This window comes from Peromyscus californicus, unplaced genomic scaffold (assembly GCF_007827085.1).
Source record: "Peromyscus californicus insignis strain IS unplaced genomic scaffold, ASM782708v3 Scaffold_22__1_contigs__length_63687245, whole genome shotgun sequence".
NCBI lineage: Eukaryota > Metazoa > Chordata > Mammalia > Rodentia > Cricetidae > Peromyscus > Peromyscus californicus.
Window position 1 is genome coordinate 4,723,300 of NW_026294525.1, and position 20,258 is coordinate 4,743,557.

At 46.5% G+C, this 20,258-nt stretch overlaps 1 protein-coding gene across 12 annotated transcripts in view; it reads left to right on the forward strand.

The window, feature by feature from the left end:
- The window catches only part of Pde10a (phosphodiesterase 10A), a 437,658-nt gene that overhangs the window by 308,832 nt on the left and 108,568 nt on the right, over positions 1–20,258 (forward strand). The window lies entirely within an intron of this gene.

Consider the following 20,258-nt stretch of genomic DNA (forward strand, 5'->3'; position numbering starts at 1 on the left):
TGAGCAAAGCTCTGCGGCTGCTTGTGACTGGATTGGGCCTGAAGCAAGATTCCTCAGGACTCAGACAAGCCTCCTCCTGGCTGTGAAGATTGGTCACCGGAGCTGTGATGGCTGTTCTTGGTTGTCAACTTGACTCCATTTGGAATTCACTAAAACCCAAGTGGCTTGATACACCAGTGAGGGATTTCTCTTAATTAAATCTTTTAAAATGGGAAGAATCACCTTTAACATGGCTCTTTTGAGGTGCAAAAATCTATTTTTAAACTGGGCTGCACCTGCTGTCAGCCTATATCAAGGACACACACACACTGGCTGGCAAGTCCATTCCTTCATGGTGTTAGAACCTGCTTCTCTGGGATCCCGGCATATACTGAAGACCAGCTGAGACATTCGGCCTCATGGGCTGAACAGTTACTGGATTCTTGGACTTTCCATTGATAGATAGCCATTGTTGGACTAGCAGGACCACAACCTATAAGTCACTCTAATAAATACCATATATATATATAAAATATAAAATTATATTTATTTACAATGTATTTATAGACAATAATATTTATTATATATAGCATACTAATATTTATTTGTGTATATATAAAAATATAGTATATAATTATACATCATATATTAAAAATTAAAATTATATGTTATATAATTAAATATAGTCATATAATATATAATATATTATGGGATTTATTATATATAGCACATAACAATACATCATGTTATATGTAATAAGTTCCATATATTCTTTCATTTCTATTCCTCTAGAGAATCCTGACTAATACACTAGCCAAGCCAGTAACTCCCAACCTCACTTTCTGACTCGGAGGCATGGGGGCCTCAAGTGGCTGACTGGTGGTTATAACTTTCCAGGTTGACATTGTGTTTCCTGGTAAAATGCTTGTCCTGTCTCTACTCAGACCTCTCAGTAGCACAGTGGCAGAGCACAGGTTGGAAGGGTAGCAGCCGCGGCATGCTGCAGTCTACACAGAGAAGCAGTCCTGGATGGTGCCGTCCCCTCCCTCCGCTCTTGGCCTTGGCTTGTGGAGAAACACGTACATTAGGAAGTGATTAGAACGTGATCAGCACACAGTAGGCCCTGACAGATGCTGAGTGAAACTACCACAGGCAATTTGTTTTTAAAAAGGTTTTGCAAACCCCAGATTGCCATGGGATCCTGTTCTTGGTGGATGTGATGGCTCCTCCCAATTGTCAACTTGCTAGGATCTGGAGTCACCCAGAAGACAAGCCCTCAGGCACACCTGTGAGAAATGATCAGGAGTAGGTTAACTGAAGTGGGAAGACCTGCCCTAAAAAACTGGACGGAACCAATCCTAGGGCTGCGTCCTGGATTGTGTACAAAGGAGAAAGCCGGCCGGGCACATTATTTGTCCTCTGCTTCCTGACTATGGATATAGTATGCCCAGCTGCCAAAGCCCCTGCCCCAGCACCTTCCTGCTGCCCTACTGTGGTAGACAGTACTCCAGGGCCCAAAGCCGAAGCAAGTCCTTCACTGAGTTGCTCCTGTCCGAGTGGCTTTGTCACAGCCACAGATAGCTAGACAGCAGTGGATGTGTGTGGCATTTTGCTTGCATTTTTTAAAGTTAAATGAGCCACGTTTATGCCTTCAGTCCCAGGGATGGGACGGTGGAGGCAAGGAGATGATGAGCTCAAGACGCAGCTGAGCCACATAGTGTGCTAGAGGACAGGCTGAGGCCCACAGACTCTTGTCTTAAAAACAGCAACAACAAATGAATTAAGTTATTTGCCACATGAAGTAACATTGAGAAGACATACCTTTTGTACATGTTTAATGTTTCCACAGGGAAGGAAATTAAAAAAAATTCATTGTGTGTGTGTGTGTGTGTGTGTGTGTGTGTGTGTGTGTGTGTGTGTGTCTGTGTCTGAGTGTATGTGTGTATACCATGTGTGTGCAGTGCCAGGGGTCTTAAGAGGATATCAGATACCCCAGAACTGGAGTTACAGGTGGTTGTGAGCTGCCTGTGGGTGTGGGGATCTGAACTGAGGTCCTCTGCAGAAACAGCAAATACTCTTAATTGAGAAAGCTGGTATAAGCATAAAGTGTGTGTGTGTGTGTGTGTGTGTGTGTGTGTGTGTGTGTGTGTGTGTGTGTTGTACAGTTTCAGTATTCGAATGTCTAGAGATTTGAAGAGGATAACTAAGGAGACCTTGTGTAAGAGATGAGAAGTCCATAGCAGTTCATCTATACTTGTCACAATTATAAGATAAGTTAATTAAAATCCCCAAAGAGTAGAAGTCAGACTTGTGTCTGTTCCCATGACTCGTGAGCCCGTGTCCCTTGGTATATGATGATCTGCCCTTTGACTTGGCTCCAGATTTTGTGATTCTTTCTCTAAAATCTTTTGTTTAAAATACACTTTTAAAATTTGTGCTTTTACTTTATCTTAGAAAAATATGCTTAATTTCAGATATAGTCCCACAGGAGTTGTGTTTACAGTGACGTAAAAATGCCCTTCTGCATACTTATGGAGCCCTCCCTATATTCTTTTTATTTCTCATTTTAATTATATTTTCTTTACTAAATTAACTCTTTTAACCATAGTTGATCCACCGACTTCATTGCATGGCAGTGGGCACCCAGTCATTCTCTGTAATGACCGGACAGCCTCCACAGAGAACTCTGCCGCTGTGACAGACAACTGCCTTACAACATCAGAAACTCGTCTCTGTACAGACCTTTGTATTTGTTGAGCATCTTTTCAGAGCTTATTGAAGTTTCATGAGAAGCCCTGGGAAGTAGCTAGGTCAGGCATGGTTACTATTATTTATCTGTGCTTGTTGTTTACTTGCTTGAGTAAAAGGTAAGAGCTATGCTTCTTACTTCTTCAGATCTGGTACCTAGCACATTAGAAATGTAGTAGTAACTGAGAGCTCCGCAGTATGTCAGTGAGTAGCTGGATGGAGACATAAGGAAAATCACCACATGTCCCGAGGTTCCTCAGCTTGTGTCGCAAGCGAAGGAAACCATTATAACCCTCCAGTGTTTGCTTTAAATGTGAGATTACTCTAGGGCCACTCCAATGCTTTCTACCAACAGAGTAAATTAATTTCCAGTCCAAGGAGGACTTAGCAAGTTTGTTCAGCAGAATTCAAAACACATTTCGTGAACTTTTAAAACCTCAGAAACAAAAGATGATGTATCACCTTATTGCAAGGTTTAAGCTTTGGTCACTACAGGAACTCTGTAAACTGGGTGACTTCAGCGGCAAACATCGCCCAGGTCTAGAGGCTGGGAAGACCAAGAGGGAGTAGGTTCCTTCTGAGGGTGCTCCCCCAGGGCTTTGCAGATATGTGGATCCCTGTCTTCTTTCCTGATGTGGTTGAAATTCTCTGATCCTGAAACTCCCCCCCCCCCAAAGTCCACAACCCACCTCCAAATCTATAATACTGGGGATTAAGGCTTTAACACATGGATCTTCAGGGTACACAAGCGTTCAGATCGTAGCACCGTCTATTGAAGTGTGGTGATGGTCCCATCAGTGTTCCATGGGCCCAGCCATTCTTCTTAGCACGGAAGATGTAAATTAGACATTTTTGTTCATGTAAGGGGCAATGACAGGTTAAAATCGAAAGCAATTGCCAGGTTTTCTTATTTCCAATTTCTGCTCATAGTGGTAACATGATGGTTCCGAAAGGAAATTAACATTTTATCACCCATTTTCCCAACTTCATGTGCCACAATTACATAATTTAGCATGTTCAAAGTTGATCTTACCATTTTATTACTTACCAGATAATGATGCCATGCACACAGCTACCCAAACTTGGAAACCAAGACACATCGTCCTTCTCATTCAGCCAATCAGTATGTCTTAAATGCATCCCATTATCTTATACGGACATTAATTGTTGACCTAAAATTAACTGTCACTAGGAGAGCCAGACGTTTTAGGGATTCATGGTGAACTTACTAGAGTTGGAGCATCAGGCATTCTGTAACTGGGTCCCTTGGATGACTCCAAACACCAGCCCCATTGCTGCCTCCAAACTCCAGAAACTTGAGATTATTTGTGGTGCCATGCCTGTTCCCTGCCCTACCCACACCTGTGTCTTCTCATGCAGTGAACCCCTCTGGAAACTAAAGCCACGGGCTTAATTTCTTCCTGTAAGATTCAGCCCAGGCGTCATTTCTGGAAACTGTTTCTGATCCACTCCTCTCTGTTGCTTTTTCCTGATCCCTGTTGTTAGATTCAATGTATTCAAAATTCATTAATTTCATTGTTTATTAGGGGGCTGGGAATGTAAGTCCATGCTAGATCAGTGAGTATGTATCATTCATACTGTCCTTAGTTCAATCCCTACCACCAAAAGAGAAAAAATAAAAATAAAAAGAAACTACCAATTATAGACAAGGCACTGCTTTAGTAGTTTGGAGTATATCAGTAAACAACAACAACAAAATCTTATTCTTGTAATTCATTCCCTTCCGTAAGAGAAACTAAAAGAAAGTTAAGTAATGACTAAGTAATGTAGGATATTAGAAAGGCATAGAGTGTACCACAATGAAAAAGCTCCAATAGAACAGTTACGCTGTTCAGAATTCATTTCAGATATGGCAATGTCAAATACTGTATCACTTCATTCAGGTGACATTACAAAGGTGAGACATTTGTCCACGTAGATATCTGAAAAATGTCATTATACCAGGCATAGGCAGCACCCAGCACGCCTGGGCCGTTGGAGGTCAGAGAGGTCATAAAGGGTGAGTCAAGCAGATTTTGTACACTGTTACAAGGACTCTGACTTTTACGTATGTGATTGTTAGATGGCTTTGAGTGTAGGAGTGAGCTTGCGATTTGGTAGTTTGAGGCCAGACTATAGGTAACGCCATTTAACCAGAGAGGAGCCTTATTTCAGTGTCCAGGGAAAGATGATGATGGTGGCGTGCATGGAGGTGTCGTCAGGTGGGGAGTGAAATGTGTTCAGGTTCTGGATGAGTTTAAAAGTTGTGGAAAATAGGATTTCAGGACGGTTTGGTGAGAAGTCATCGATAGCTCATTCTGCTCACCGGCGGGCATCTAACCAGTGCTCGGTCTTGTCAGGACACATCATCCCTTTATCCCCACTGTCTCTCTGCTGCAGAACCGCGGTAGCTAACTGGCATCCCTGGCTTTAATAAATTCTTCCCCGCAGGAGTAAAAATCATTCTGAAATGTTTATAACCACCTTGAGGTTAAATTCTCAGTGTGTTTTCCCCATTGTGGGCAGATTAAAAAGCCCAAAGTCCACAGCAGGCCGTCATACAGAATCCTTATTCTGCCTCTTGGGTATCTCCATAGTTTTGTCTTTCACCTCTTCTCTGTATACTTTATTGCCTCTTATTTCTGATTTTGTTAAAGGCTCATCAGTCCTGGGAGAGTCCATGCTCTTCCTTTGGTGTGGGGTGTCCCTTACATCTTGTCTGTTAGTGCATTACAAGGCCAGTTTGTGTGTCCCTTGGTCACTAAGAACTTTCTCTTGCCTTGATTTGACACTCTGATACTTTTGCTTCTTTTTCCTGTGGTCTGGCGCACATCTCAGTGGCTCCTAGCTGCTTGTGGTCTACCTCTGACCCTGCCGTGAACAACAGGATAGGACCCGTGGTAGTACTTTTCCAATCATGCGGCATAAACTCTGCCCATAGGCATTGACTTTTCGGCAGTTGGCACGTTAGGCAGAAGTGACTGCAGATGTGTTGGGAACAGGGACACTGTGTTATGCACCAACAGCCATAGCAGAAGTGGAAGAAGCATTTGTTTGGGGCCCCAGCAGGATGAACTCACTGGGTTGGGAGGAGTTGGTTCTTCTGTGTAGCTGTTGTGGAGGACTGAGGGCCACCGACGAAGGGAGCCTGGCAAAGAGAAGGGGGCAGAGCAGAGGCTTTTCCACATCAACATTTTCCTTTTTTTTTTTCTGAAACAGTGAAGAACTGATCAGAATCTTCAAAAGAGAACAAAACCAAACCCAAAGCCTGGCCCAACCACCTCCCCCCCCCCCGCCCCCATCCCAGGTAGATTGGTGTTGTTTTGGTTAAGATGCCCTTTGTTCCTATTCCACTGAGAATCTGGGTTGTAGCAGGCACGAAAGACAATCTGTGAGATGGAGCATACTTTTGGATTCTTCCTGGAAGGTGAGGAATGGAAAGTATGAGGGTTGCTTGCCACTGAAGGAATGATTTTAAATTTTATAGCACAAAGCAAAAGAATAGTTCAAGTAGGGTAAACTTGCTCAGAAGAATGCCAGGAGCTCAGACCAGTCCAGGCTACCCAGCAGGGGCTTTGGCCCCGCCCATCTCGCCTGTGCCCAGGCTCACCTGAGGGAATGGAGGCAAGAAAGGCTATGCAGAGCAGAGAGGCCATAGGCGGCAGGGAGAGCTTCCTCAACGCCTTTGCCAGTAACGCAGTTAGTCAGGGTTTCTGTTGCTGTGAAGAGACACCATGACCATGACGACTCTTATAAAGGAAAAACATTTAATTGGGGTGGCTTACATTTTCAGAGGTTTAGTCCATTATCATCATGGTGGGACATGGTGACATGCAGGCAGACATGGTGCCCGAGCTGAGAGTCCTATATTTTACAGGCAACAGGAAGTAGTCTGTCTCACTGGGTGAGGGTTGAGCATATATGAGACCTCAAAGCTCACCTCCACAGTGACACACTTCCTCCGACAAGACCCCACCTACTCTAACAAGGCCATGCCTTCTAATAGTGCCGCTCCCTTTGGGGGTGCATGTACTTTCAAACTACTACACCACGCTTCAGCCCTGGTCTCCTCAGCAGCTGGGAAATTCCTGTGTTCCGCGTTTCCCTTAGTCATGGCAGAGAGTGAGCCGCCGGAAGCAGGGGTCCAGTGTTTCTGGCGGCATCACTGGAAGTTGCTTCACCCTCCTGAGGTACCTCGGGTGAGGCAGTGTAAAGCTGGGGGCCTCCTGGCCATTATTAGTCTCTCTTGAAGTTCCATGGAGCACCAGGTGGAGGAGTGTCCAGTGAGAAAGAGGAAGCGCCTCAGGTGGACACTGGGCGCAGAGTTCACGTCAGCTCCACTGGGACATCCGGCCCTGTGGGCCACCATGACACCATGCGGTCTCTTCACAGTCCACTTGGCACTGGTATAGCCTGTGATGGTGATACCACTGTGGGACCAGGCCTGACGTGTGAGGTCATGGACGGCTCTGCAGTCACTTGAACGTGAAGTGTGGGTATGGAGAAGGCACTCTGTGGGTGTCTTCCCAGCTGCGCAGGACACCAGTAAGACCATTTAGACTTTGGACCCCCTCCCCAACACTCCTCTCCATCAGAGAAGTGCACTTTGAAGAGAAACGTGAGGAAAGGTGAATTAGAAGACCTGGTGTCAGGGGTCCTATGAGGAGGAAGGGTGAGAACAGGCGCAGAGCCGTGTCGGTTACTTGGAACCCATCGAAGGAGCTGAGTTCTAATTCTTTAAAACTAGAGGGAGCCTTTATGTCAGCACAAGACACCTTGAGGTAAGGCAACTCAGTCATCTCAGCTCTGCACGTCTGTCGGGGACCACTCACCTTCCCCTCTGCCCACTCGCTGTTCTGCTTCGGGCAATAGGAGCACTTTGGCTGTAGACCTGGTGCACACGTCGGAAGAAGGGACTTTGCTGCGTACCACCTAAACAGATAGCTCGAGGGGAATTAGAGTATCATTCTCTCTCTATTTAGCTGGCCTGGGTTGATTCTGAGCTGGAGGAGACGTTGATCCTCCCTCAGAAGAGAACGTGGTGGTGAGCAGAGCTCTGACAAGAAGCAGTTACAATGGGAATGGGAAGGCTGAAGAGGATGCAGAAGTCCCACAGAGTCGGAATGCACAGAAGGCAGCGTTTACCCTAGAGATGGAAGGAGAGGGTGGGCTCAAGGGTATCTGTCATCTGCAACTCAGGAGAAGAAGGAAGGTAATTTCACTTAGAAGAGACGGGGTGCAGAAGAGGAGGCAGTGGTGACGTAAGAGGACTAGAGTGTAGTGATGACTGAGAATCATCTCGGAGTTACTTCATTTTGTTGTTGTTGTTTGTTTGTGTTTGCCTTGTTTAGAAGCTAATGGCAGCATATGGAAGTCACCCACAGAGGTGCTGCTGTTGAAGAGAGGTGTGGAGTGGACGTGGAAGGAAAAGAGTAGGCTGGGGATAGAAGAGAAAATATCCACATTTCACAGATGAGTAGAGGGCCTAAGCCAGCAAAAGACATTGAGAAGATATATCCGAGTAGACTGGATGCAAACTATCAATTTGCTAAAACTTACTTCATTCAAAAAACAAAAAAAGAAAGAAAGACAGAGAGGAAAATAAAACTGTCTTGATACCACATAGTACCACTGGCCAATGCTTGTTGTATTCAAAACTTTGTGTTATTCTGCAAAGTGTAGCTTTTGTTAAAAAATTTGCAGATTTCTATTTCTGTGAAGTTTCATTTTGTCTTCCATGGCAGAGTTGGTCTGCTGGAGAATGTATTTGCATTAGGAAATTGGTTTGGTTAAATGCATCTGCTTTACTGATTGTTAACGGAGGAGTAAATGTCAAGAAAGTAGGAAGTTGGGTAGGAATACGGACAGACTGTCTGACATTGCTACGACCAGTGTGGGGTGGGGATGGAGAATGACTCACTCATCAGGCTGCCATGAAACTTAGGAATTAGTGGAAATTTGGTTCATTCAAAAATGAGCGATTTCAGTCCATTTCAGCCATGGGGCTGAAATCATAGGGTGATGACTAAGGAATTAATTAGGATTAGTTATATGTATTATGTATACACATACATGTATCGAAGTAAGCGACTGGAAAATGCTTGACTTTGGTGGTAAATGGGAAAAAAAGAAGATGTGACTGACAGGTTTTCTGGATTTGAAGGAAGTGTTCTTGTCAAAGGTGTCATTGTAGGATTCATGGAAATGAGAGTGTATTTGAAATCTGAGTAGAGAATTTAAAGGCATGAAATTCAGAGCCGGCAATAATTGAGTGAGCAAGGCAGAGAGAGGGGTCAAACCCAGAGGGAACGAGCTGAGCTGAGAGAGAAAGAGACAGAAAGTGGGTAGAGGTTCAGAGGAATGTTGAAGTGGAAAAATGAATCGTCTTTCTCAGGAAACAGAAGGTCATGTGTCAGGGGGTAATGATGTGTCTGCGTGCTCAGGAGCAGTGGGGCAGGGATCAGGATGGGGAGCCATCCGTGGGGAGTGGGGTGAGTTGGCAGGGCCGTGTTTCTCACACACAGATTTGAGGTGCTAGTGAGGAGGCCTGCACTGCCTGGGCTGTGTTTAGAACCAGGAGCTCTGTGGGGCTCCCCGAGGTATCACGTTTACCGCAGCCTTGCAGAGGCTGGCAAGCCTAGGGAGGGAAAGTTGACTCAGATCACAGAGGAACTTAAAGGGTGTGGGGTGGGGAGTGATTCACAGAGGGGAGAGTGGAGACCCCATAGGGGCAGAAGGAAGAGCAAAGTAAGGAGGATGTGTCTGGATGCAAATCAACAGTGTTTGTTCCAGTTCAAGGAGTAAACTCGAAGGAATGATATACAATGGGTTCAGCGTACTGTTAGAAATCCTCATGAGCCGTGTGCGCAGTTCACAGTGTGGGTGCGAGGTCAGACACGGAGAGACGGCTGTGACTCGTGGCACACGCGCGTGGTTGTTCTTCTTAGTTGAGTTACATGAAGCACAATGTGAGCTAATAAAAGTCAAGCTAGTTTTACTCAAAGCACACGGGCTGATTGAACTGCAGAGTTCATTTTCATTTAACGAGATGTTTCTTTAAATATTTAAAATCTGCTTTCATGTCGTCCTGGCGGCAGAAGCCTGATGTCCTAGCAACTTGAGAGGCTCAGGCATGAGGATCACAAGTTCAAGGCCTGCCTGGGTTGTGGAGAAGGTCAGGGTTAACCTGGAAAGCTTGCTGAGATAAAAAGTGAAAGGAAAAAGGGCTGTAGCTCAGGGGCAGAGTACTTGGTTAGCCCTGGGATTGCGCCCTACATTCCTCCAAAAAAAGATGGATTGAAAGTCATTTTTAAGACAAGGGCATTTAAAAAAAATGTGTATTTACTTATTATTATTATTATTATTTATTCAGACCCATTATTATTTTTTTTTATTTAGGCCCATTATTAATATTATTTTTTATTTGGACCCCTTCAGGAAACTTTCTTAGACTTGCTTAGTGGTGTTTTGAGAGAGATGTGACTGAGCTCCATCTGACCTAATGTGACCACCCCCTTCCCTTGTGTTTAGAGGTATGTATGGATACTGGCCAGATTTTAAAAAGCAGTTTGAATCCTGTTTCCACCCCCAGAAGAGCCTTTTTTTAGTGAGGCTAATATAAGTTACGTGTAGTTTCCTAACATTGCATTTCCTTGCACTTTTCTAAATAAAATTAATGCAAGCACCAGTGAAGAAGTGGTTGTTACACACAGCCAGGTCAATCCTTAATTGGGGGCAGGGACATTCCCTGCCACGATTAATGTAAAGCGCTGGATAGTCTGATTTGCTAGGTTGCTCCAGTGCATAGCTTTGGCTCAAGTCCCTGCACGCACACACCTTCCTTCCCCTGGGGCTCTCGCAGCAATTGTTCAAGTGCCAGACATCATCAGCCGATAAGATAAGGAGCACGTGATCCATTGCCATCAGCAGGGTCCCTCCTGGCCTGCTGACGCACACAGTCCTCCCCTGATGTCAAAGAGCTGATAAGTAGCTGCTTGCCTCCTCGTCCTAAGTGTTGTGCCAGAGAAGACTCTGTTTCAAAAGCAGCTCCGCTGGGGCTTTTTATTTATTTTTTTTTAATTTATGTCTACATATTGTATTTCTCTTGACTAGGCCAGAGTCCTGTCTGTTTAATGATTTGGCAGAAATAGGGTTAGCAAAGATATGTCTAATTCAGTACACATTCTTTGATTTTTTTCTTTTCCTCTAGCCACCTGTAAGGTTCACATTGTGTCTATGTGTGTGTGAGTTTGAGTAGTTTGATGGAAAGGGTGGTCTGTAAGTTCTCACGAAGAGAAGTGGTTACAGCCTGGCCTTTACCCTCCCATTTCCGGAAACTGCTGAGGGGAAGATGAGCTGATCCAGAGCAGCAACACTCCGGCTGCACTCGACCCCGGACAGTCTGTTCACCTCAGCGTTCTTACCATGTTCACACCGAAAGAAGAAGGAAGATTGGGTCCCTGATACAGACCTGCCACCGCCGGTGGTGACCTGCACGTTCTTAACGCTGAATTTACTCGGTTTTTCTAAAATAGCCTCTACATGAAAATCTCTTCAGCCACACTGTCACGCTGATAGTAATATCTGCGTGGGATGCCATCACGTAATTGTCCGTCTGGCCATCTGAAGGCCTCGTTTCGACAGCTGCACTCCTGTTACTTTACAATTACCTTGTTAGAAACTGGCATGCAGGATGTTTGTATTAGGACGGAAGAAAGACCTGGAAACCAGTTAACACATTAGGTGCCGACATTATCGGTTGCTGATTACTTCAGTTCAGCCTGGTGACATTTACCAAGTTCTTCATTATCCTCGAAACATTGAGTTTAAAACACTCTCTAGTGGAATACAGCTCTCACCGAGAATTGTGGACTATAGTGTAAAGCACACAAACCCACACCCGTTCAGGACCAGGGAGAAGAGTGAAATGCGTGTTTTGAGAACGACAAAAGTGACCATGTTAAATGTCTTATTTTTTTTTTCTGAAAGGAACACCCCAGAAATTTGTTCTGGGGGTGTAGACACATCACTGACCTCACAAGATCTACTTTTAAGGGGTGGCCTTTTGTCAAGGCCACTTTCATGAGCAATATAGTGGTATGTCTCTATTAACTAAATACAAATTATTTTTTATACTGGTTTTAGTAATTGCTGACATTGACTGAAAACTGTGTTAAGCAGTTTTTATCTATGATACTCAATCCTTGAAAACAGTCATGTAAGGGCTGGAGAGACGGCTGAGTGGTTAAGAGCACTGGCTGCTCTTCCAGAGGAGCCAGGTTTGGTTCCCAGTACTTACTTATTGGCCCACAGACATCTGTAACTCCAGTTCCAGGGGATCCGGTGCCTTCTGGCCTCAGTGGGCAGCAGGCACATGTGTGAGGCATAGATATACATGCAGGGAAACCTCATACCTATAAACTAAAAATAACTTTAAAAAATTCACACGATGTGTAGTTATTACTGTCTGTATTTCCCAGGTGAGAAACTGGGGGATACAGGAATGGTGGGTGACCCCGATCGTCCGTCTTCACACTTAGAATTCCATGCCGTGTACACTACCTGGTGCTGTAGTACCAGAGGGTTCACTTTGCTGTCCTTGGTGGGTTGTTAAGACTGAACTAGAATTTCAGAGTTTGATGAGTGACAGAAGGAAACTTGGAAGGAAGTGGGAGTGCCGTGTTTCTGTTTCAGTCTCTCCCCGTACACAGAGGTGAGCTCCGTTCTCCTAGGTCCTGCTGCTGCTGAGCCTGGCAGCAATGGGCACGGCCCAGGTACTCGTATTCCGTGCATTACAGTCCCTGGTCACCAGGAGAGTTTGGCTCACTCATGGTGGTTGAAAGACAGCGCATGTCTCTTAATAGTGGAGGGCGGGACGTTTGGCGGCCGCAGAGGACCACGGAAGGAGCGATCTGAAGTAGCTGGGCTCTGTTGGGAGCAGGGGGTTGGAAACCGAAAATGGCCTGGCGCGACTGTGTGTCACGTGCACAGTCCCAGAGTACAGCCCCGTACTTTCCAAAAACACAGAAGAGAGCTCACGTCCTGTGTCAACAGCTAGGGTCATTCTGCAGTACCTGTGGCAGACGTTCTGACTCTCAGGCACGGGAAGGCTTTTCGCAGGGATTCATGACTGGTTGGCCTAGTGACAGGCCTCAAGTTCCTAGGGTCCCTGACGGAATTTCGTGGTACTTGCTCTCCCAGCATCTTCATATGCGTTGGCAAAGATCTGGTGTAGAAAATACCATCTGTCTGTGTGTGTTTGGCTCAGTGGGCAAAGTGGACGGTTGCGGACCAGTTCCTGTAGGCTTAAAAGACTTGTGGGCTGGCATCTCCATTCACTGTACAATGCAGCTCTCCGCTCGGTGAGCCGAGCGTCATGGCGGTGCCTCTGCAGGGATCAGACTAACGGAGTTTCTGGAAGCACCGAGGTGCTTCTGCTTGGTCGTGGTTCCATTCATTCGCTCCGTCTCGAGACACGGATGAATGGCGGTGGTGGCAGTGTAGAAATTCCTCCTTCCTGCATTTGCGGTCTGTGTTTGCAGACTCCCTCAGTCACTTAGATACACTTGTAGCCTGAGAATAAATCCTTGTCTCGGTTCCGTGGTCATTTATAGACGTCTGCGTGCAGAGGGTGTGATGAGTGGCTGAAGAAGCGCGTCCCGAGAAGCTGCTGCTCCTCGTGGGGGCGGTGGTTGTGTCTCCTGATTCAGAACGTGGCTGTGACTAACTGAGGACTGTCTAGGCCCTGGAGTAAGAAGATGAATGTTTCTCTGAAAGCAGTTCCTGCTTTCAGAGGTGGTGCCAATGGGGACAGACCCAACTCAGTGTGCCCCTGTGTAGCAGTATCCTCTCAGCAGACCTTGCGGATGCCTCTCTGTTGGGATAGATGCCGGCAACCAACTGTATTAAAGACAATCGAGCCGGGCATGTGGCACATGCCTGCAGTTCTAACGTTTGAGAGACCGAGGCAGGAGGTTATGAGTCGAGGCCAGTCTGAGCTATGTAGGGAAGTAACAAAGAAAACAACAACAGAAATCATTTTCTAAAATCAATTTCGTATTTGAAAATGTGATTTTTGAAAACATTATTCCTTTAGAAGGATGTTAACGTAGTCTTGTGGCGGTCTGAGCTTAGGTCAAGGCTGCGTGGGATGACAGGGTGCTCTGTTATGTGAGCCGCCCTGATTCGGACTGTTTCCCAATCTTTTTCTTTGAGTGGCTGGAACTGTTTCCAGGCAGTAGGAGTATTGCAGCCTCATATTTGCGTGATCAGAGTCAGGCCAGCCTGGTAGACCTCACATCTGCATACTCATTTTCTACTTGTTACAAAGCTTATTCTGGAGGCTGAGCCAATGGTTCACAGGGGAAAGTGCTTCCCTCTTTCTGACCAGAGTTCAGATCCCCAGCAGCCCAGGAATACTGGGCAGGTGTAGTGGCCTACCTGTTCTCCCAAATTTGGAAGGGGCCGACGAAAAGCCATCTGGCTAGCTAGCTGAATTGGCAAGTTCCGGGTTCAAGTGTGGGGCTTCCGGCCTCCACGTGCACACATATCCACATGTCTACCCTCACATACTAGCATGTCTGCACACACTTGCAGACATGTGTGCACACTTGCACACCACAGACCTAGGTTTTTTTTTTTTTTTAAGTTCATATTGTCCTTAAAGGCAATTTTAGAAATTAACATGATTTTCAGGAAAAGGAGAATTAGCTAAATTATATTTCTTAGAAATTCACACATTGAAGTCCCAATACCCAGTACCTGAGAATGGAACTCTCTGGAGACGAGGCCTTTGAAGAGATGATGAGGTAAACGTGAGGCTTGTAAGGAAGGGAGGTCTTCTATCTAGTCTGAGAGTATTCTAAAGGAGGCCCTTGAAAGCTAATGACCCTTTTTGAGAGAGATCTTGCCATGGATCCCTGGATGCCCTGGAACTGACTATACAGACCAGGCTGGTCTTGAACTCATAGAGACCCATCTGCCTCTGCCTCCCGAGTGCTGGGATCAAACCCACCTGGCCTCTCCATCCTTAGAGTGAGTCTGAGGTTAACCTCTACTCAGGCCTCTGCTCTAACTTCTCCTTGTTTGAAGCGAGCCATTTGTGACTGGGATTTGAATCCCACGGAAAAGTCACCCCTGCTTTACCGTCCTTTCCCTCTCTAGAAAACAGACCTTCTGGCCCTCTTAATGTTTTCCGTTTACTCAAACAGCAAAAAGTGGGTGCACTTTTACACAGCTATATGCAGGACTGCCTTCCCATTCTTCCAAGTATTAATCGTAGTGCCCCCTGTCCAGACCTCAAACACCCACACAGGGAAAGGAGACCAGAACGAGAGTGCCCTTGCTTGTTGGAAACCAGCCTGGGTCCAGCTGGGGCAGCGTACAGGAGTCTGAAGGGAGAAGGAGGCATCTTCCCTAACTGAGCGTTGGGCACATGACAAAGAGGTGGCGGAGAGGAGAGTCGGGGGCTCAGGGAAGCAAAGGTCACTTTGGAGTGTAAAATTGTTGCAAGCAGAAGCGATGATGCAGGGCATGTGCATTTTGGTCTTTGGAGCGAAGCCAGAGAGGCGTGTCTGCAGGCAGTGTAGAACAGAAGCACGCCAGAGCAGAGGTCTCTCCTGGTGATCAGCTGACAGTCAGCTGTGAGGCCTGGGGTGGGGTCCGGCTCCACCTCCTCAGAAGAAACGCCTTCTCTGTGGCTTGGCATTGCCACCATCCTGTTAACTTTTGGTGCCAGTGAGAAGGCTTAATGAGGGGACTGCCAGCTTGCCCACTTTGTGCACCTGTTAAAAGGTCTTTTAAAAAAAATAATCTATTTAACTTTATTTTATGTGCATCGGTGTGAAGTTGTCAGATCTGCTAGGACTGGAGCTACAGACAGTTGTGAGCTGCCATGTGGGTGCTGGGAATTGAACTCGGGTTCTCTGGAAGGGCAGCCAGTACTCCTAGCCCCTGAGCCATCTCTCCAGCTCCTAAAAGGTCTTTTAAATAACTGTCTTTTAAATAAAAAACTGCCATATGCTGAGTAAACTCCTCTTTAGATGGCTTACTGATTTTATTCTGTATTTACAGTAAGCTTATTGTTCCATTCTTTTATAATGCAAGGGAATTTATTTATTTATTTATTTATTTATTTATTTATTTATTTATTTATTTTTTTTTTGGTTTTTCGAGACAGGGTTTCTCTGTGTAGCTTTGCGCCTTTCCTGGTACTTGCTTTGGAGACCAGGCTGGCCTCGAACTCACAGAGATCCGCCTGGCTCTGCCTCCCGAGTGCTGGGATTAAAGGCGTGCGCCACCACCGCCCGGCGGGAATTTATTTATTTATTTATTTATTTATTACAAAAGTACTAGTTGCTGTTAGGCAGTTCAGAATGTTTACTACAGGGATTTGACTTGCTGGGCTATACCCAGGCCATTCTGTTTGGAAAGAGCTCAGTGTCTTTGGACTGAAGCATAAACCTGAAGGTGGTTCCAGCCCAACCCCAAATTGTTATTAATCATCCTATGCAATTTTTTTTGTTTTGTCTGGTTTTAAAAAGCAACTGCTCCTAAGAACAAAAGCCAGAGGCCTCAACGTGGAGGGCAGCCACTCACTGTTTAGAGCAGGAGAGAAAGGTGGGCTGAGCACCCCACAGGAACACTGATGTGCTCTTGTCCTGAGTGCGGAATCTGTGAGTGCTCTTGTCCTGAGTGCAGAATCTGTGAGTGCTGCCCTGTTTGGAAAAGGACCTTGGCAAATATGGGCAACTGTAGGGTCTTCAGCTGGGATCATCCAGAGAGGCAACGGGGTGTGCCTCAGGGGAGTGGACAGTGGCTGCAGGGGAGAGGTGGAAGTTTTGGCCCCAGGTCAAGAACTGAATTCCCCTCAGAGCCGTCATCACTGTGAGAAACGACTTCCATTGTTTTCAGCGGGATGGTGAATGGTATACTCTGTCAGAGCATCCAGGGGAAGGGAGGGTTATTGCTCATTCTGAACCCTGCTGTGATGTGCTTGCAAACCCAGGCTAGACTCAAACCTAGGCTCTGCCAACAATTGTCCAGCATCCCTGGGCAGATCAATTTGTGATGGCAAACCGAGTGAGGACTTTGATCAGGAAAGGGGGTCAGAGTAACTGTTGTGTCTGCCTTTAGGGTTTTGTTATAATTCCTTCATAAAGCTTTAGGGAACAGCGATAAAATTCCCTCTGCACAATCCACAGTGGTGTTGGCTTAGCTTGTACCGCTTTGGTCAGGCTTAGTTCATTTGAGCAGCTATAACAAAATAACCTTGGACTCAGCGGCTGATGAACAAACATTTTTCTTTCTTGTAGTCGGGAGCCAAGAAGTCCAAGGGCAAAGAACTGGCAGACTCCATGCCCTGTGAGAATCTGATTCATGCAAAGATGCTGCCTTCTTGTTTCCTTCTGTGGGAAGATGCAGGACAGCCCTGTGACACCCCTTTCACAAGGGTACGGTCTTATCCCTGACAGCTGCACCCTCATGACCAAATCTGCCCCAAATGCTCCCTCCTGATACTCCTCCTAGGAAGTCAGGTTTTAACATATGCATTTTCAAGGACAGAACATTCAAATCACAGTGGAGACTCAGACTCGGTGACGTCAGTAGAGAAGCAGGTGGACACAGCTGGAATCAGCTCCCCCAGCAGTCACAGTCCCATGGTATTCTTGCCAAAGAAGAAAAAAAAAAAAAAAAAGGAATGCATTTCTCCACGTGGAACACAGGATCAAGTGTGTCAACTGTGTGCACAGTTAGTCAGTGTGCATGTCAGTAATCGAAAGAGAAAGGGATCTCTCAGGGAATGTTTTCTGTGATCGTACTGTCCCAGGAGAGATAATGTGTGAAACCAGCTGGGTGAGGCGTGCACATCTGCGGTCCTGGCCCCAGAGAGGCAGAGGTTAGAGGGTCAGGAATTCAAGGTCTGACTTGGCTACATAATGAGTTCAAGGGCTGTGGGACCCCGTCTCAAAAAAGCAAAGAGAGTAAGTTGACAGAGTGTTTGGAATGTGCGTGAAGTTTTAATAACAGAGTCGACTTGTAATCGGTAACCGATTTATAATTGCTTCGTGACATAGTTTACATCTTACACTTGTGGTGTTCTTCCAAGGCCCACTATGTCGTTTGTATTGGAAGCCTGTTGCTTCTTGGGTGTGGCCTGTTTTCAGGTGCTCAACACCTGCCTGTGCTGATGGCTGCAGTGGACCCAACCCAGAAAGTGTCACTAGTTCTTAGAGTATACTTGTTCCGTGACCTTTGTTTCCTCACAGCCCTGTCTTTGGAGGAAATTATACCGACTAATATATAATTCTTTGAGAAAGCCTTGCTGAGTAGTAACATTGTGTGATGGGCACTCTTCTCGGGTGTTAGTGAGGTAGTCTCGACTTTGGAAGAATTAGGCTGAGGTCAAAGTGGATAAATAGCTCACTAATAGCAAGATCAAATCAAAGAGGGAAGGATAGATAGGATTTGGGATTTGGCTTTGAATCTGAAGCCACATGAGTCTGGGTTATTTGTCTCAGGACTCGGGTCTAATTGAGGAAAAGCTAATGAACAGGTAGCTCACAAACACGCAGTACTTTGCCTCAAAAGCCTTGTTATGAGCGCGTCCAGGCTGTGGGGAGGTGGAAGCCCTTCCTAGTGGCATGGTGACCAGACACCTCCAGAGAGGTGAGCATGAACAGAGGCACTGTGAGTAGAGGAGACGGCATGCTTGAAGGCACACAGAGAATGATGAACTTTTCTCGAAATAGGTCGGTTTTTCTGAGTAGTTTTGGACCTGTGCGTGACTTTTCTTAAAACCAGTTAAACGCAGTTATGAAAGTCGATTCGAGTCTCCCACTGACTGCTAAGCCTTAGCTTCTCTGGGTGGAAAATGAGGCTGGCGACGGCGCTTCCCAGAGCCCCTGATGCCACCTTTTCCCCTTGTTGCTCAGCCTCCTCAGACACGGCCCCACCCCAGTGCTTCACAAGCGGAATTCTGCAGTGTTTACTCTGCCTCACTTTTCTCCTGCACAAGTATGTGCCCTTCACCAGGATTGCCCTGTGCAGTAGCTGTCACACTGTGTAAATACTCTAGCCTGTCCTTTGATCCAGTTATTGATGAGTATTTGGACGTTTCCTGACTTGTTTTACTTAGACTGGTGTTCTGTTGTTTTACTTACTATAACTGATGTCTGTATGGCTTTTCATAGATGCACAAAGCGTTTCTGAGGGGTGGAATGCCGGGCTTGGAGGCAGTATTTGGGATGATCTGTAGTGGATGACGAATGTTTCTCCAGCAGGGCAAGGCCCTGCTGCACCGCTGAGGTGTGAAGCCCACTTTGTCCCGTCCCCGTGTCGGGGTGGCTCGTGCTTCTGACTTGCCGGGCTTCCCACGTTTCACTTCTGGAACCAGCTTTGGGCCTGTTGGGTTTTCCTCAGGCGCATCTTGTACCACTGTGCAACTGCTTCTCGGACCAAGCAGCTCGGGGCTCCCCGGGTGCTTTGTTCTTCTCTAGAAGCATCTCCGTGTGGCCTTGCTCAGCCCTGCCGTGAGTCGGTTCTCCTGTGTTTTCCGGCCTTTGTCTCCATTCGCGTTGCCTTTGCCAGAGGCCATCCCTCTTCTTGCCCAATTCTCATTGGTCCTCTCGACCCAGTTCAAAGGTCACCTCTTCCTGCATGCCACCTGTGCCCTTCTTACATGCTGGCTTTTCACACAGACGTCTCTGACTTTTTCAGCAGGTTCTGGACTCTTCTGTGAAGATTGCAAGGACTGTTTAGCACTTTATTTCTAGTGTAGCTTAGCATCCGCCTCATGGCGCTTGTCAGTCTCCTGGCTTCTAATAGTCTCTTACCTGTTAACCGCCATAGACAACATCCCCTCCCTGCTGCTCTGCCCTGTCTCAGATCCAATGAAAGTCATGAGCCAACAGCCAGCCAGCATTGAGAGGGAGACTCTCTCTGCATGCCCACTGTGTGCTTTTGATAACCCGACTTGCCTTGTTTGGAGGGAAAGGTCTATACCTTCTGGTTTCAACCCACAGCTTACATCTTTGTAAAGCTAGCAGGCCAGGCTAGGCGAGCTGACTGGGCTTTAAGCTCCTGGACACTTACTAATTATTTGACCTTGGAGAGCCTTCTTATTCTGTACTTAGTCATCTGACCTGTAGAATGAGAGTCACCAGGAGAGAGAGGAGGACAGAGAAGAACGGAGATGAGGGAGGGGTGGGCTATGGTGGTGGTGGGGGGAGGATGGCTGGGACCAGGAGGATTAAATGTTGTGAAGACTGTTCCCTCCCCGGACGGAACTGGGTGGCTGGTAAGTGCTGTGCCTGTGAGCACGGAGTATCTGCCCCTCCCTGGTTCACACAGAATGTAGCAGCCAGTGTTCTGTGTTCCGTGTCCGTCCACACCGTGAAGTCGTTTAATCTCGGAGTCTTCACTTTCCTGACCGAAAAGCAAGGGTAATTGTAACAAAGCCCCCGGTGCGCTGCCCTCTCCTGGTTACCTACAAGGAGAGGTTGATAGCAGAGGCCAGGCCTTAACTGTCTTAG